The sequence below is a fragment of the Nyctereutes procyonoides genome, unplaced genomic scaffold (genome assembly GCF_905146905.1).
Source record: "Nyctereutes procyonoides isolate TBG_1078 unplaced genomic scaffold, NYPRO_anot_genome, whole genome shotgun sequence".
Classification (NCBI taxonomy): Eukaryota; Metazoa; Chordata; class Mammalia; order Carnivora; family Canidae; genus Nyctereutes; species Nyctereutes procyonoides.
Genome location: NW_026575139.1, coordinates 41,868,781 through 41,885,469, shown reverse-complemented (window position 1 = coordinate 41,885,469; position 16,689 = coordinate 41,868,781). Strand labels below are relative to the sequence as shown.

Below are 16,689 nucleotides of genomic sequence, written 5' to 3'. Positions count from 1 at the left end.
AGTTATTTCCCCTCAAAAGGCAGGCTTCGGAGTGAGTCACAGGGAAGAAGTGCAAACGTCCACCCACACAGCCTGACCTTCAGTGGCTACGTTGCTACTAGAATAGAGGCTCAGAGATATTGAGTCATCATTTAACCACTGTTATCATCCCGTGAGTCAGGCTATTCAGAGACACATTTGATTGTATAGTGGAAAAGTCATTAGTGTGGTCAACAAAAGTGAACATGCAGGGTTTAGACACACAGACAAACACAATGCTCCCAGTAGGAAAGGCTGATAAAATTCAGAGAAGAAAAGGCTCGGTGTCATTCTTGAAGTAAATACTTTTCCAAAATCAGCATTCTATTTTGAATACTCTGCCCTAACCTTTAGTCATATTTCTGAAAGAAGTCCAAATATAGACCCTTAGTGCTCCCCAAAGTATCTTGGATTTCTCCAAGATTTTAAAGTAAGATTACCGTATGCATAGTTTATCAAAATCTTTAGGCACATAAAAAAACTTCCTGAACATAAAACAAACAAAATTACTTCTTAAAGAACAAAAGAGAATTATCTAAAAGAAGCATTCATGTGTTTTATCGGGCAAAGAATGAGAGCATCCCCATTCTAAACTCTGACAACAACCATATGGCTCATGTTAAAAGCTGATCCTCAAGTTAGGCTAAGTTAGCATCTGGGTGCATCAGGAACTAGCTGTTGGACCTTCAGCAAAGTACTCTGTGAGCCTCAATCTTCTAAGCTGTAAAATGAGCATGAAAAAATGTCTATATTTTTCCGGGGTTATCCTGAGGATTAAATGAGATAACCCATTTGTGTTTAGAAGTATGAAGATGGACTAAGTGGTAGCTGTTGTTATTACTATAACTGTAAGTAATGTTGAGAGAGTGCTAAACTATGTGTTCCATGCAAATAAATACACATCAGAATTTAAAAAGCAATAATTTGCTTCTAAGAGACAGACTACAAAAAAGGAAAAATTGTAACCTTGCAGTGAGGAAACCTGGTAAATACTATTTTAACTAAGTGATCCAGATTAACTTTACCAGTAATAAGACATATTGATATCATGTAGTTCCTGGTATAATATGATGAGAAGGGCATATCATCTCTGCAGTGTCCTTCCCCAAAGTGTATAACTGTAGTCTAATCACTAGACGAATTGAGAGACATTCTCCAAAATACCTCAGTAAGCACTCTTTTAAAAAGACATGAAAAGGCTGAAGAATTCTCATGGATTTGAGGAGACTAAAGAAACCTGAAAATTAAATGCAACGGAAAAACCAAAATTGATGTAAAGTCTGTAGTTTAGTTAATAGTATTGTACCAATAGTAATTTTTTTTGTTTTTAAGATTTTATTTATTTATTCATGAGAGACAGAGAGACCGAAGCAGAGACATAGACAGAGGGAGAAGTAGGCTCCTGCAGGGAGCCAATGTAGGACTCAATACCAGGACCCCGGGATCATGACCTGAGACGCTCAGCCACTGAGCCACCCAGGTGCCCCCAACAGTAATTTCTTAAGTAATGATAACTGTACCATGGGCTGTATGAGATGTTAACATGCAAGGAAGCTGGGGCAGGGGTATATAGATACTCTCTGTCCTGTCTTTGTAAGTATTCTGTAAGTCTAATATGATTTCAAAATAAGAACATAAAAAGAAACAAAACAGGACAACGTCTATCAACCGGAATATATAAACAATAGAGCACTACTCAGCATTAAAGTAGAATAACTACTGATCCAGGTACTAATATGGCTGAAACTCCAAAGGATCATACAACATGAAAGAAGTCATATACATACATACAAAAAACTATACGTGAAATTCTAGGAAAGAGAAGTATAAACAGAGAGAACAGACAGATGGCTTACCAGGGACCAAAGGGGTGGGAGACAAGATTGGCTGCAAAAAGGTGGAACGAAATTTTTGAGAGTGATGTTAAGAGTCTATACCTTCACTATACTGGTGGCTGTGCAACCGCATGTATTTATCAAAATTCAAATTGCACACATAAAATTGGTGTATTTTATCGAATTTAAAGTATCCCTTAATGGAGCAAACTTTTAAAAATAATCTCAAAGGCTATAGAATAACATGCAACCTTTTGTGTAGAGAAAGTGGACGAGGGGAGATATGAACATATATACATATGTGTATATATACATATATATGCTTATCTTCACAAAGAAACACTACATGAATAAATCAAAAAGCTAATAAAAATGATTACCCATAAAGGACTAGGAAAGCAGGAGAGAAGGAATATTGATAGAAGTGAAACATCTTTAAATATAATTTGTCACACAGTCGATTTTGAACTCCTGTAAATGTTTTTACATACTGAAAATTAAACCAAAAAGAAAAAAAAACTAGTGATCCCCACAAGTTTTAATGCTTGGTGGTAATGGAGCAATATTATGTTGCCTATATCCCATTTCATGAAAGTGAACCCAGACTATAAACTTGACCTAGCCAAATCATTTTTCTTCAATAATGAAGTTTCCCTGCTATATTTATTTATGTTTTGCTCCAACATATCTGAAAGCTACCATCTGTGGCTAATAAGAACAAAACACTATCACAGATTGTTTTAATTTCCTGCCTGTTATCAGCAGCAAGAAGGTAACCCTGGAAACAAGGATTTATGGCATTCTATTTCCTACTGGTGGTCATAACCAACAAAGGAAACCAAAGGGGCCTCCAAAAGTTAAAGGTTTGTCTATTACAATTCCACCCAAAGAGAAATGTAAAAGTATACCTTTCTTGTGTCATTAATGATTAAACAATGACAACAAATAACTCTGCTGGACAGCCATCTCTTAAGTGTTCAGTCCCTTCCTCAAAATACAGTATGTCAGGTCCATAACAGGAACCCAAGTTCCTATTTAAGCTCCCTCTGAAGCAGGGTGCTTCTTAGACTCCCCCAGTGGGGGCTTATTAAAATACCAATCACTGGACCCCAGTCCCAGAGTTTCTGATTCAGTAAGTCTGGGTGGGACTGAGAATTGGCATTTCTAACAGGTTCCTGGAAGATGCTAATGCCCCTGGTCTGGGAACCATACTTTGAGAACCCCTGTATTAAAGTTGTAGTCCATGTTCTATGCTGCTACACAGAATCTTCACACCTTCAAAATGCTCCTACTCGAACACAGCAATATAAGAAATATGAGCTTGCTTCTGCAAGAGTAAAAGGGGGCAAGAATAAAAATCTCTCTCCTGGGAGACAAAAGAAAAATTCCATATAAATAAATTTGCTTTTGAATGAATAGTAATATAATCAGCATCATCTAGGATGTTTGGTGATCAGCACTAAAAATGAGATCTCTGAGGAAGCCAGAATTTCACACCCCATGCACCTTCCTGGAGAACAGCATTAATAGACAATGGAAAAAGACTGGGAACATTGAAGGTGCTTCCATCCTAAGGGATAGGAAAGAGAATGAGGCCTGCCTCCTGATTTTAGAACTAAGAGAACAAAACACAGTCAGTGAGAGCTAAAAAGGTGTGAAAAGTCTCTTTGCTCTTGGCTGGAGTTAAATCAACCCAAAGGACTAACAAAGTCAAGCTTACTCTGACTTAGTGGAGAAAGGTCTGGGTCATTAACCCAAACCCTCCAACATCAGAGCTGCCTCTACCAGCATACAGCACTTATTTCATCACACCTCCCGGTACCACTGTTATGTATCTAATTTCTCCCAACCTTGGAGGCAGGCATTGTAGCTTAAGGCTTTAAGTTTCCACACAGTGCCCTATATGCCATGCACAGACACAGAATTAAACCTACAGCTTCCATTTTATCTAATTAATACATTTTAATTTATTTACCCCTGTGATTTTATTTCCTTAAGATAGATTTCAGGGCAGCCTGGGTGGCTCAGTGGTTTAGTGCTGCCTTCAGTCCAGGGCCTGATCCTGGAGACCTGGGATCGAGTCCCATGTCAGGCTCCCTGCATGAAGCCTGCTTGTCCCTCTGCCTCTCTCTCTCTCTCTCTCTCTCTCTCTCTCTCTCTCTCTCTCATGAATAAATAAATAAATAAAATCTTAAAAAAAAAAAAAGATAGATTTCAAAGAAAGGACCCCAAAGAAACTCACATGGCCAAAGGAACAGAAGAATTGTTATTGCAGCATCACTGATAATAGCAACATTAGGAAATTTAAAAGTGCATCAGAAAAGCAATTACACAATTTGGGTAGAGTCATACAATAAAATATGACCTAGCAGTGAAAGTGAGTGAATCTAAGCCGAATTTATTATTTCTTGAAACAACATCCAATGAAAAAAAGCAAGTATTAGAAGCAATAGCAGATAACTATAGTATGAACCTGTAAATGAAGTAGAAGCAAAATTACATATTTATGGACATTCACATGAAATCAAAGTATAAAAATAGGCATAAGAGTAGAGGTCAAATTCAGGATAGTGGTCAGCTCTGTGGAGAAAGGGTAACAGGATCAGAAAGAAGTATCTATGAAACTTCATCTGTGTTTTCAAAAGCAATTATAAAAAATACTAAGATTTGTTGAAACTGGATGAATGTTGGTTAAACTAATTCTTTGTACTTTTCCTTGTATATTTGAGACATTAATAAAAAAAATGTGGGGGACGCCTGGGTGGCTCAGCGGATGTACGTCTGCCTTTGGCTCAAGGCGCAATCCTAGGATCTGGGATGGAGTCCCACACTGGGCTCCTTGCAGGGGGCCTGCTTCTCCCTCTGCCTGTGTCTTTGCCTGTGTGTGTGTGTGTGTGTGTGTGTGTGTGTGTGTGTGTGTGTCTCAAGAATAAATAAATAAAATCTTTTTTAAAAATGTGGGATGCCTGGGTGGCTCAGTGGTTGATGTCTGCCTTTGGCTCAGGGTGTGATCCTGGGGCCCTGGGATCAAGTCCCACATTGGGCTCCCTGTGGGGAGCCTGCTTCTCCCTCTGCCTGAGTCTCTGCCTCTCTCTATGTGTTTCTCATGAATAAAAAAAATATTTTTTTTAATTTTTTTATTTATTTATGATAGTCACAGAGAGAGAGGGAGAGGCAGAGACACAGGCAGAGGGAGAAGCAGGCTCCATGCACCGGGAGCCTGATGTGGGATTCGATCCCGGGTCTCCAGGATCGCGCCCTGGGCCAAAGGCAGGCGCCAAACCGCTGCGCCACCCAGGGATCCCCAAAAAAATATTTTTTAAAAAATGTTATTTAGTTGTTCATGCACATGCTGGTGTTTTGTTCTTTTTTCATGGAAAAAAAAAATCAAGAAACTGAGGTTACTTTCGCATAGAAGGTCTGATGCTAGAGGCCAATTACACAGGGAAGATAGAGCCTGCTTCATTCAATGCTGCAAACTCCTTCAGAAACTTCCCTAGATCACTCTCTGCAATAAAAATAAAGGCTTCTTCAGCCCTCAGTGTGACATTAAAACATTTTGCATTCTACCCCTTTTTTGAAAAATTTGTCCTACAAGTAAGGGCAATGTTAAAACAAATTAAAAGGAAGAAAATCACTATCTCTGCTTTCATTTCCATCATGATGGTACACCTCTTATTAGCACTTCCAGCACTCACGGCTTCTTGCACTTAACAAGATAGAGCTAACATTTGTAAAACTTAGCCAAAAAGCATGAATCAAACATTCCACAGACTGACATAACGGTGGAAACTAAGATGACTTTGGACAACCATTGATACTATCTGCTGGAGGAAGCAGAGCTAGCTGTGGCACAGTTCTGATATGTTCCATGAACTTATTTCATAAACTGCAAGTCTGTCAGCAGGAAAGATCCATTGCATTGCAGAGAAAAGTAAAAGTTCGGTTATTTTGGAAATTTTCATTCATGTCACCCTTGGCAGAGATAAATTCCTATGTTGCTTGTAAGCAATTAAAATGGGAGGTGCCCCTTGGCTGGTTCAGTCAGTAGTGCATGAGACTCTCGATCTGGGGTTGTAAGTTCAAGCCTCACACTGGGTATAGAAATCACTTAATCTTAAAGAAAAATTAAAAAATAAAATGTAGAGAAGACAACATGGATAGATCTTGATGGCATTATGCTAAGTAAAACAAGTCAGAGATAAACAAATACTGTATGATCTCAGTTACATGTAGAATCTAAAAAAAAAACTAAACTCTTAGAAAAAGAGTTGGTTACAAAGGGATGGGAAAGGGAAATACGGGGAGATGTTGGTCAAAGAAAATATACTTCTAGTAAAGATGAATAAATTCTGGGGATTTGATGAACAGTTTTTTTTAATGAGCGCCTTTTTTAATATAATGAACAATATTGTACTACATACTTGAAAGTTGCTAAGAAAGTAGATCTTAAATGTTTTCACCACAAGAAAAGAAACAGTAATTTTGTAATGTGATGGGTGTTAGCTAATCTACAGTGGTAATTACATGGCGATATGTAAGTGTATCAAATCAACATGTTGTACACCTTAAACTTACACCATGTTGCATGTCAATTATATCTCAATAAAAGTGTAAAAAGAAATGTAGCCAAGGCTACTGAAATAAATAAATGTACTGACTGCCCTCAAAATATTACTGATATGCATGTTTTGCTCAGCAAATAAAATCCTGGAGAGCTATTCCCATCCTCTTGGCTGGGCTGTCATGAATACTTGTCATGGGCTTGTCTGTTGTTGAGGGATAGTTTTTCACATACGAAGCTATCTTTATTAGCCAAAACTTCTTCCTCATTACAACAGTAATGTTTACCGTGGTTTATTTACAAGATACTGAAATGAGAAAATGGAAGTGCATACAACTTCTCTACCCAGACATCATTACTTAACTCTTAGAAATCCACACACACAGTGGTTCAAAAAGTAGACTGGTAAATTAGAAGAAATGAATTTTAAAAGTCCAAAGACCCGAGCTCTCATTTGAACTTTGTACCAACTATGACCATGAGTTACAGGGTCCTCACAGGTAAGAGAATGGTTTTAGAGAAGGAATTTAACAGGAGTCCCAGGTACCTGGCTTGCACCAACTCTAGGAGTATGGAAATCAAAGCCAAATTACAACACAGTTATCCTCCCAACCTCACTGGTCAGTTACCTTTTGAGATGTGCCAAGGCAGTGACTAGCAGCTTTCTGTACTGAGGTAGGGAAAAACACCTGTTTTATAGATAAAACTGAAGGCTGTGAATCCTATACATTATTAACTCTCAAAATTATCCAAGCCTCCAAGCCTAAAAACTCCCAGTCTGGTCTCAGTTCACTACTCTGAAAATTTGTGGGAGACAAAAATCAGAGCCTTAAAAGGCTATCTAAGGAAATAAATAAGAATGTATTAAAGGAGTCATTTTTTTAAAAAAAGATGCACACTTCCCAAATTTAGTTTTTTAATTGGATAATTTTGTATATCTTTCACAATCCAGCTGTTAAACTGTAAATGGAATTTACAAAACAGATGGTGGTAACAGGGTCTGGTTCACAGCCGTTCTAAATAAAGAACACACCAATCTGATAAACTATCCATTTGCTTCAGAAGCCTTTAATAGGCTCATCGCTTATCATCCTACATTCACTTATGCCATGAGATATCATACAGACAGATGTTATGGAACCATCTGTAATCCTATCTGACAAATAAGTACCAGCAGGGTGTGCAAGCCACCATCATTAGTGACGAATGATTAAGGGAGAGGGGATCATGTTTTAGAACAGTGGCTCCCATATATGGCCAATCATAGGGAGCTTTGGAAAATACAGCTTCTCAAGTCACCCTGAGAAAGTCTGATTCACTAGCTGTGGGGGTGAACCCGAGATTATATATTTTAAAAACTCGAGCAGTTCTGATGACCAGATGGGCTGGGAGCATAGGGTTTTGAGGGGCAAGAGAAGTTGAAGGTTAAAAATGGACACACTTCTGGCCCTAAGTTGCTGTTTAGCAAGACTGAACAGTAGGCAATGTAATTCCCCACCATAAGCTTTCACTATAGTCATGAAGCCAGAGGGTGACAATTCCTGCAGAACACTGTAACATCTAGGAAAGGAGGCTTGGAACAGAGACTGAAATTGGTGGGTGGGGTGGGTAACAGGAGGAGGAGATAAGGCAAAGAAGCTGGAGTCAACTTTCCAGAGCAGGACAGAAGACCCAAGAGGTTCAGTGAAAAGGAAAGGAAAGGGGACCACACATAAGAAAACTGTACCTCCCCCCCCCAAAAAAAAAGAAAAAAAGAAAACTGTACCCACATCCTAGAAAAATATCAGCTATTTAACCAGTTGGGTCCTACAGTCAACTCAGCAGAAATCAGTTTCAAGGGTAGCATGATCGTTTTCATAGGAAGGTAGGTCTGGGTGGCTCAGTGGTTGAGTGTCAGCCTTTGCCTCAGGGCATGACCACAGGATCCAGGGATGGAGTCTGGCATGGAGCTCTCTGCATGGAGCCTGCTTCTCCTCCCTCTTCCTATGTCTCTGTCTCTCTCTCTGTATCTCTTATGAATAAATAAATTGTTTTTTTAAAAAAGAGTTTTCATAGGAAGTTCTAAACACGTTTCTGAGCTAGACACAAATATATCAAATCATGACCTCAAGAAACTTAAGATCTGGGGAAATAAAAAATAAGTGAGGGGGACTTAGAGGACACTCATTGTGATGAGCCCTGAGTAATGTATAAAATTGTTGAATCACTATATTGTACTCCTGAAACTGATATAACACTGTTAATTACGTTAGAATTAATTTTTTTAATTTTAAAAAAATTTTAAAGATTTTATTTATTCATGAGAGACAGAGAGAGAGGCAGAGACATAGGCAGAGAGAAAAGCAGGCTCCATGCAGGAAGCCCAATGTGGGACTCAATCCCGGGGCTTCAGGATCACACCCTAGGCCGAAGGCATGCACTCAACCACTAAGCCATCCAGGTGCCCTTAGGATTAATTTTTTTTAAATCAGCCCCCCTAAATGGAGAGAGTACCTAGAAGCTAAACTACAGAAGCAATAGTTTTACATAAAGGAAAATTTATGGGCTGGGAAAAAACATGTGACTATATTGACCATGAAGATTTGAGGGGTGCCTAGGTGTCTCAGTGGTTGATCCTGGGGTCCTGGGATTGAGTCCTACATCAGGCTCCCTGCAGGGAGCCTGCTTCTCCCTCTGCCCAGGTCTCTGTCTTTCTCTAGGTCTCTCACGAATAAATAAAAAACAATAAAATCTTTAAAAAAAAAAAAAAGAAAAAAGAAAGAAAGGAAGATTTGATCCAGGCCTTAAGAATGGATGGAAAGAAAGGAAGGAAGGGTTTTTCTAGACAAGATAAGGAAGAGAAATACTATAGGAAATAAAATACAGAAATACAGGGAACAAAAAAAGGTAATGTGGACTGCCTGAGTGATCTATGCATTGGACAGAAACCAAATGCCCTTCTATTTTAGAGCATTTTTCTTTCTTTTTTTTAATTTTTATTTATTTATGATAGTCACAGAGAGAGAGAAAGAGAGGCAGAGACACAGGCAGAGGGAGAAGCAGGCTCCATGCACCAGGAGCCCGACGTGGGATTCGATCCCGGGTTTTCAGGATCACGCCCTGGGCCAAAGGTAGGTGCCAAACCGCTGCGCCACCCAGGGATCCCTTAGAGCATTTTTCTAATTAAATTTTACGTTTTGCTCACAACTTCTTCCAAGCCCTTCTCTACTCTGCAACAGTTATTATCCCCAATTTACAGATGAGCAAACTGATGTTCTATTTGAAAACATTAAGTGCCTGCTAAAAAAGAACACACCCATTAGTATGAGAGCTGGATTTTGATCCTTGTCTTCTGACATCCACAGGAGAGCCTAATTACAAGCCATCACAAATCTGAACCTGGAAAAAAAAAAAAAATCTGAACCTGGCAGAGCAATGGGCTCAAGAGAGAAAGCCCAGAGGCAAGAAACCAGAATCAGGAGTTAGAGTTCACAGTCAGCCATGAGGTGACAAGCTTAAAGACAATGACAGCAAAGGAAACAAAGAGAACAAATTTGATGTTTTAAAATAAAAGTAGTATTAGTGATACACATGAAGGTTGAAGGAAAGAAGCCACCTACCAGCCCAAGAGAGCAGACATAAAGAGTGGCCTGATCCCCAGAGGCTAACAGAACTGGTGCACACTGTTTGCAAAAGACTGTTTTACCAACTATTTATTTGGTTTATATGAGGGAAAATTCAGTAATTTAATGCTACTTTGACCTTTTTGAAATGAAACTGGAACAGTTTCAGGGGAAAGGAGAATCCCATTAAACCTTCAAACTAATAAAATGGCTTAAAAAAAAAAAAGGAACATCTCTATAGAAGTTTATCCTAGGAAACCAGTAAAGAAACACTTTTCAAACAAACTACAGTCTTTAAATCTTCAAGATCCAAATATTTTATGTCTCCTGATGTGATACAGTATAAAGAAAACAGTATTCTTGGTAAAAATGTTTTCCCTGAATTTAATCAAGTCCTTAGATCTAACTTCCAGTTCCAGGAATACAAGAGGTAGAGAAACAAGTTAAATGAAAACAAGAAGAAAACAATCACAAATCCCAAAGGTGAAGTATCTTATAGGACAATTCACAATCACTGATAAATCAGTGTCACAGGGTGGAGGGTGGAGGTAGCAAGAAATTTTCTAGATTAAAACCTAACAATCAAATGCAAATGTATAGATCTTGAGGGGGTCCTGGTTTAAACAAATCATGAGTAAAAGACATTTGGGACAACTGGGGGTGTAGAATTAGGTATAAATTTTACTATTATGAACGTAGATTAGGTATTAAATGATAGGAAGAAATTAATAGTTAATTTTACTAAGGATAGTATAAGTGGTTAAGAAGAAAAATGCTTTCTAGGGTGACATTTCACCTCTAAATACATGTCTCTGATTTGTTCTCAATAAAGTAGACCATGCCAATATAGCTAAACATTAATTTTGAATCTAGGTAGTAAGTATGTTAGCTGTCCATATACAATTTTATCTATTTTTGAGTTTGAAAATTTTATATAAAAAAATTAAAAGTAAAATAAAATGTCATGGGTGCCTGGGTGGCACTGGTTAGGTATCGGTTAAGCATCCAACACTTGGTTTCAGCTCAGGTCATGATCTCAGGGTAGAGAGATCCAGCCCCGTGTTGGGTTCCATGCTCAACTAGGAGTCTATGTGAAATTCCCTCCCCCTCCCTCTGCCCTTTCCCCACTTGCACAAGTCCATTCTCTCTCTAAAAATAAATAAATAAATAAAATCTTTTAAATATTTTATTTTATTTTATTAAAAGATTTTATCTATTCATGAGAGACACACAGAGAGAGGCAGAGACACAGGCAGAGGGAGAAGCAGGCTCCCTGCAGGGAGCCCAATGTGGGACTCTATCTAGGACCCTGGGATCATGCCCCAAGCCAAAGACAGATGCTCAACCACTGAGTCATCCAGGGTCCTTAAAATTTTTTTTAAATAAAATGTTATAATCCTAACAGAGAACACTGGTTTTCTGTTATTACTATGCTACCAAGCAATCCAACAATTTCACTTCTAATTTATAGGAAATCTTATTAACAGACTAAACCTCAAGTTCTAATATGACTAGCTACTGTTTATTTTTCTACAAGTGTCTACAATACTCCTGAGGAAAAAGTCTTTAAATTAAGGCTTTGTCTAATCAAAGGAGCTATAGGTTAGAAGACCACAGGCTGGGAAGCCTGGGTGGCTCAGCGGTTGAGCACCTGCCTTTGGCTCAGGGCGTGATCCCAGAGTCCTGGACTCGAGTCCCACATCAGGCTCCCTGCATGGAGCCTGCTTCTCCCTCTGCCTGTGTCTCTGCCCTCTCTCTCTCTCTCTCTCTCCTCTCTCTCTCTCTCTCTCTCTCTGTGTGTCTCTCATGAATAAATAAATAAAATCTTAAAAAGAAAAGAAGACCACAGGCTCTAAAGAGCATATAGATGAAGAACCTTTTCAAAAATCTGCATCAGAAGAAAAAAAGAGACATGTGTTACCATAGAAACTATCTGTGTCGTTGACTGTTTCAACGTTGCTGTTTCAAAGGAAAACAGCACCACTAGTAATGAAAGAAGCCTGAGGTCCTTGATAGACCTCACCTGTCAGCTGCTGGAAGTTACCAGAGTGATGAAACAAATCTGACAAATGTGCCAGAAACCTAGGTGTGACAGTCCCACTCCTAGTCCAACTGCCCCTCCTGTAGACCAGATCCAGAAAGCCTTGAAAAGGACTTGTCTAGGGTCATAAAATAGTAGGGATGCTGTGACTAATCCAGACTAGTTTTTCTTCCCATTTTAGCAGGATGAGATTGTTGACACACCGAAATTATGTATGATGGTGATCAGTGGCACACCTCTATGATTGTGTGTGCATTAACTTCTGTTAATTTCTTAGCAGAAATTAACCTATTTTGAAGGGGTAATCAGTTAGCACTTTGGCAGAGTCCTCACTCTCGGTTGAATTCCAGCACCTAACACCTTCATTGCTGCTCATGAACAGCTTACCATACAATAGATATAATTACATTTTAAGCTACCTTAGTGAGAGTTTCCTTGTTTGGAAATTTGTCAGTGGTCTCTGTTGAAATGGGTTCTGATTCCTACTTATAAAAATAAACACTCATCTGTGTACATAAAACATACCTCATAGCAAAAGCTGTATGTTCTTGGCAAAGCTCTTCACTGAAACAGTATTTGAACCAACTGGACTCAAAAAAATTCAATGCAGAAGTCAGGACAGCCAACTTCCTCATCTAAAACCGGTTTCTTGTTCACAGAACTCTAGAGAAGCAATAGCTGTTGATAAATGGGTAGTGGGTGGGGATTCTCATGATTAGCAACCAAAATCAAAAAAGGTAGTGAAGGGGCAGCCAGGGTAGCTCAGCGGTTTAGCGCCACCTTCAGCCCAGGGCGTGATCCTAGAGACCCGGGATTGAGTCCCACGTCGGGCTCCCTGCATGGAGCCTGCTTCTCCCTCTGCCTGTGTCTCTGCCTCTCTCTCTCTCTCTCTCTGTGTGTCTCTCATGAATAAATAAATAAAATGTTTTTTTAAAAAAGGGTAGTGAAAAAAATTAGAAGCGAAGAGATACAATAATGACCAAATATTTCAGAAAAATGAGCCTCAGGAAGAAGAGAGAATGAGGCAGAGTGGTTTTTCAAGATAGACTGTGCACTAAAATGAAAATACTCCACTGCCCCTCATGAGGGGACAGTGATGGAACAGAAGGAAAAGAAAATGCAGGGAAAAGAATGCAATACAACAAAATCTCACAACCACGGTGAGGAAAAACATGAAAAACTCAGTCAAGTATTTTCAGAAGGAAGAGACCTATTCAATTTTAATAGTATCACAGCAGTAATAGACTGGAACGGGACAAGCTAGGCAGCAAGACAAGCAGTTAAGAAGTCACTGTATTTCTGGTGAGAGATGATGATGATGAGTCAGAGCAGATAAGAGAAGAAGAGAGACAGAGTCTAGAGATACTAGAGTCAGGACTTGGAGCACAGGTAACCAAGGAGATTAATCAGAAGGAAGAATCACAGATAAAATGAACAACCAGATTATAAATACTAGACCAACTAGACCAAATACATCATCTAGCAACATACATTCAGGTAAAGTTCAGGAAGGACTGTCTGGCCAAATTGGACTTTTAAAACATCAGGGAAAGGAGCCAACCCTAATGCCTTCCATGCTAACCTTTAAAAAATTGACAAATTGCTTTGAAAGTTTCATTTAATTTTAACTCTATGGTACCAACAACTATGAATATTACTGTATTCTTTTTAATCCAGAACATTTAGACCATAGTCTTCTCTAAACTCGCATGGACACTTTCTATTGAAGTGACAAAAAAAAAAAAAAAAAACTTGGGATGCCTGGCTGGCTAAGTCAATGAAGCATATGTCTCTTGATCTCAGGGTTGAGAGTTCAAGCTCTGAGTTGTATGTAGAGATTATTTTTAAAAATAGAAAATTAAAAAAACATTTTTTAAATCCTCAAAATGAATATCCTTCTAGGTTCAGCTCAAAAGCTACCTCCTCCATAGTTATCAAGTCTCTCTACCAGAAGCATCTGCCTTCCTTCTGACCACACAAAACTCCATATGCTCCTCTCCACAGGAACTTAGTGTCTGGTCCCTGCTAGGACAGACCACAGGTTCCTTCAAGGCCAATACCAGACCAATCATTTTTGCTTTCCCTTTAACAGTACAGGGTCATTCATAGAGCTGATACTGGATATATAAAAATACGGACTTTTAATATATCTTCAATTCTAAGGATTTCCTAAAATAAGGAAATAAAAATATGACACTTGTAATTTTTAAGATTTATTTATTTATCTGAAAGAGAGAGAGAAAGAGAGTAAGCGGTAGGGAGAGGGAAAGAGTCTTAAGCAGACACTGCCCTGAGCATAAAGCCTGACACGGGGCTTGATCTCATGACCCTGAGATCAAGACCTGAGCCGAAACCAAGAGTCAGGCACTTAACCAACTGCATCACCCAGGCGCTGCAACATTTATAAAATTAAGAACATACAACATTCTACAGAATGAATTACTGGTTTAAAACAAGGACCAAATGGATCTTTTCTAACTTTAAAATGTTCTTAACATGGATGAAACTTAAAGACATTATGCTAAGTGAAATAAGCCAGACACAAAGGACAAATATGCTATGATTCCACTCATATGAGATACCTAGAATAGCTAAATGCATAAAGAAAGTAGTGGTTACTAAGGGCTGGGAGGGAAGGTCAATAGGGAGTAAACTGGTTAATAAGCAGAGTTTCAGTTTGAGAGAATGAGAAAGTTCAAGAGATGAATAGTGGTGATGGTTGCACAACAATGTGAATGAACTCAATGCCACTGAACTATACACTTAAAAATTGTTAAAGTGGTAAGTTTAATGTTATGTATATTTTACAATAAAAATCAAACAACCCGGGGTACCTAGGGTGGCTCAGTTGTCTAAGTTTCTGCCTTCAGCTCAGGTCATGATCCTGGGGTCTTGGGATTGAGCCCTGCATCAGGCTCCCTGCTCAGTGGAGAGCCTGCTTCTCCCTCCCCCTCTACAGTTCTCCCTACTTGTGCTCTGTCAAATATTTTTTAAAAAGAATCAACTCAAAAAAATATATACAACATGCAAATGTATCCATTTTGACACAGTAACAAGTATACAGTAGGGAACACAATTTAGATAAACAGATGGAACATAATTATGTTGTATATTTGCCTAATTGTTCAAAAAGGAGTTAAAGTTTGTATCTCTGAAACTTATATGCCATTGCAATTATAGATAAAATTACTTTAAAATATTAAGCATTTATAACTGCATTTAATAAAAAGTACAGCCCTAAAAACTAGTATTTAAAATAGGAGGGCAGCCCAGGTGGCTCAGTGGTTTAACGCCACCTTCAGATCAGGGCGTGATCCTGGAGACCCCAGATTGAGTCCCACGTCAGGCTCCCTGCATGAAGCCTGCTTCTCCCTCTGCCTGTCTCTCTCTCTCTCTGTCTCTCTGTCTCTCTGTCTCTCTGTCTCTCATGAATAAATAAATAAAATCTTTTAAAAATAAAAAATAAATAAAACAGGAAAGTTTCCAAATAGAACCATTAAAAGACATTTATAAAATATAAAATGATAACACAATTAAAATGTGTTTTAAACAAAATTTATAAAATTTTGATCTTCAGATATCACACAAAGGATTAAATGGGGAAAAGTCTGTTATTAATCCACCTTAGAATTGACTGCAATTTAGCTAAAATTTTTGCAATTATTTATGAACTCCCCAGATCAAAAACTTCATAAAGTATCTTTCAGTCAGGATAGTAAAAAATACCTCAAAACTAAATCTACTTGGTTTTCTCTTTGCTAGAGTTCAGGAAGAAAAGCAGAATTCCTACATATTATGATCCTCACATATTAAATGGATCATCATATGAAATTGTAACATAGGCACTTAAAAACTGAGAGGGCATGATGTCAATTAGAACATGAGTGTTGTAGTCACAAACACCTGGTTTCTGCTTTGTGACCTCTGGCAAGTGACTTAACCTGAGTCTCTTCAGTTTCCACCTCTTTAGAATGGGTATGATCTCTAAGTTGACAGGAATATCATATGAAGTCATACATACACAACCTGGCCCACCTTCCCAGAGTTTTGAATCCCATGCTCTTCTCTGACACCTAAGGCTTTCATTTACCAACATCCAGCACCCAGTATCTCGATGCCTTGATAGATACACCAAGAGGAAACTCACTTGCTCCTGCCAGTCAGGAAAAGAAACCTCAAAAATTTTCTTGCTTTCTGTAATTTGTCAAATTATTCCCTAAAGTCCTAGAATCTGGCTTCTGAAACTAATATCTCCTTCAAATCAAATCTCAGTACTCATGGCTAATGTAAAAATATATATAGAATTTCCTAGCAGGCATTTCTCTTAGTACTTTGTGCATACTCATTCCATCCTCACAATAACCCTATTAGATGGATAAGTACTATTAACAAGCCCATTTTACAGATGAGGCAATTGAGGCACTATTGATAAGTAACAAGATTTGAAGTTAGGCAATCTGGCTCATGTAGTTAGTCTACTAGCCTCATGACTTCTTCCTTTTGTTCCTTGTCTGTATGTCTGTCTCTTTTTAGAAAGTATCCTTATTATCTTTTTAATTTAAATTTTAGTTAACATACAGTGCAATACTGGTTTCTGGAGGAGAATTCAGTGATCCATCACTTACATAC

General features: G+C 38.4%; 1 protein-coding gene across 1 annotated transcript in view; it reads right to left on the bottom strand.

The window, feature by feature from the left end:
* Window positions 1-16,689, bottom strand: part of GCH1 (GTP cyclohydrolase 1) — a 51,761-nt gene that overhangs the window by 21,477 nt on the left and 13,595 nt on the right. The window lies entirely within an intron of this gene.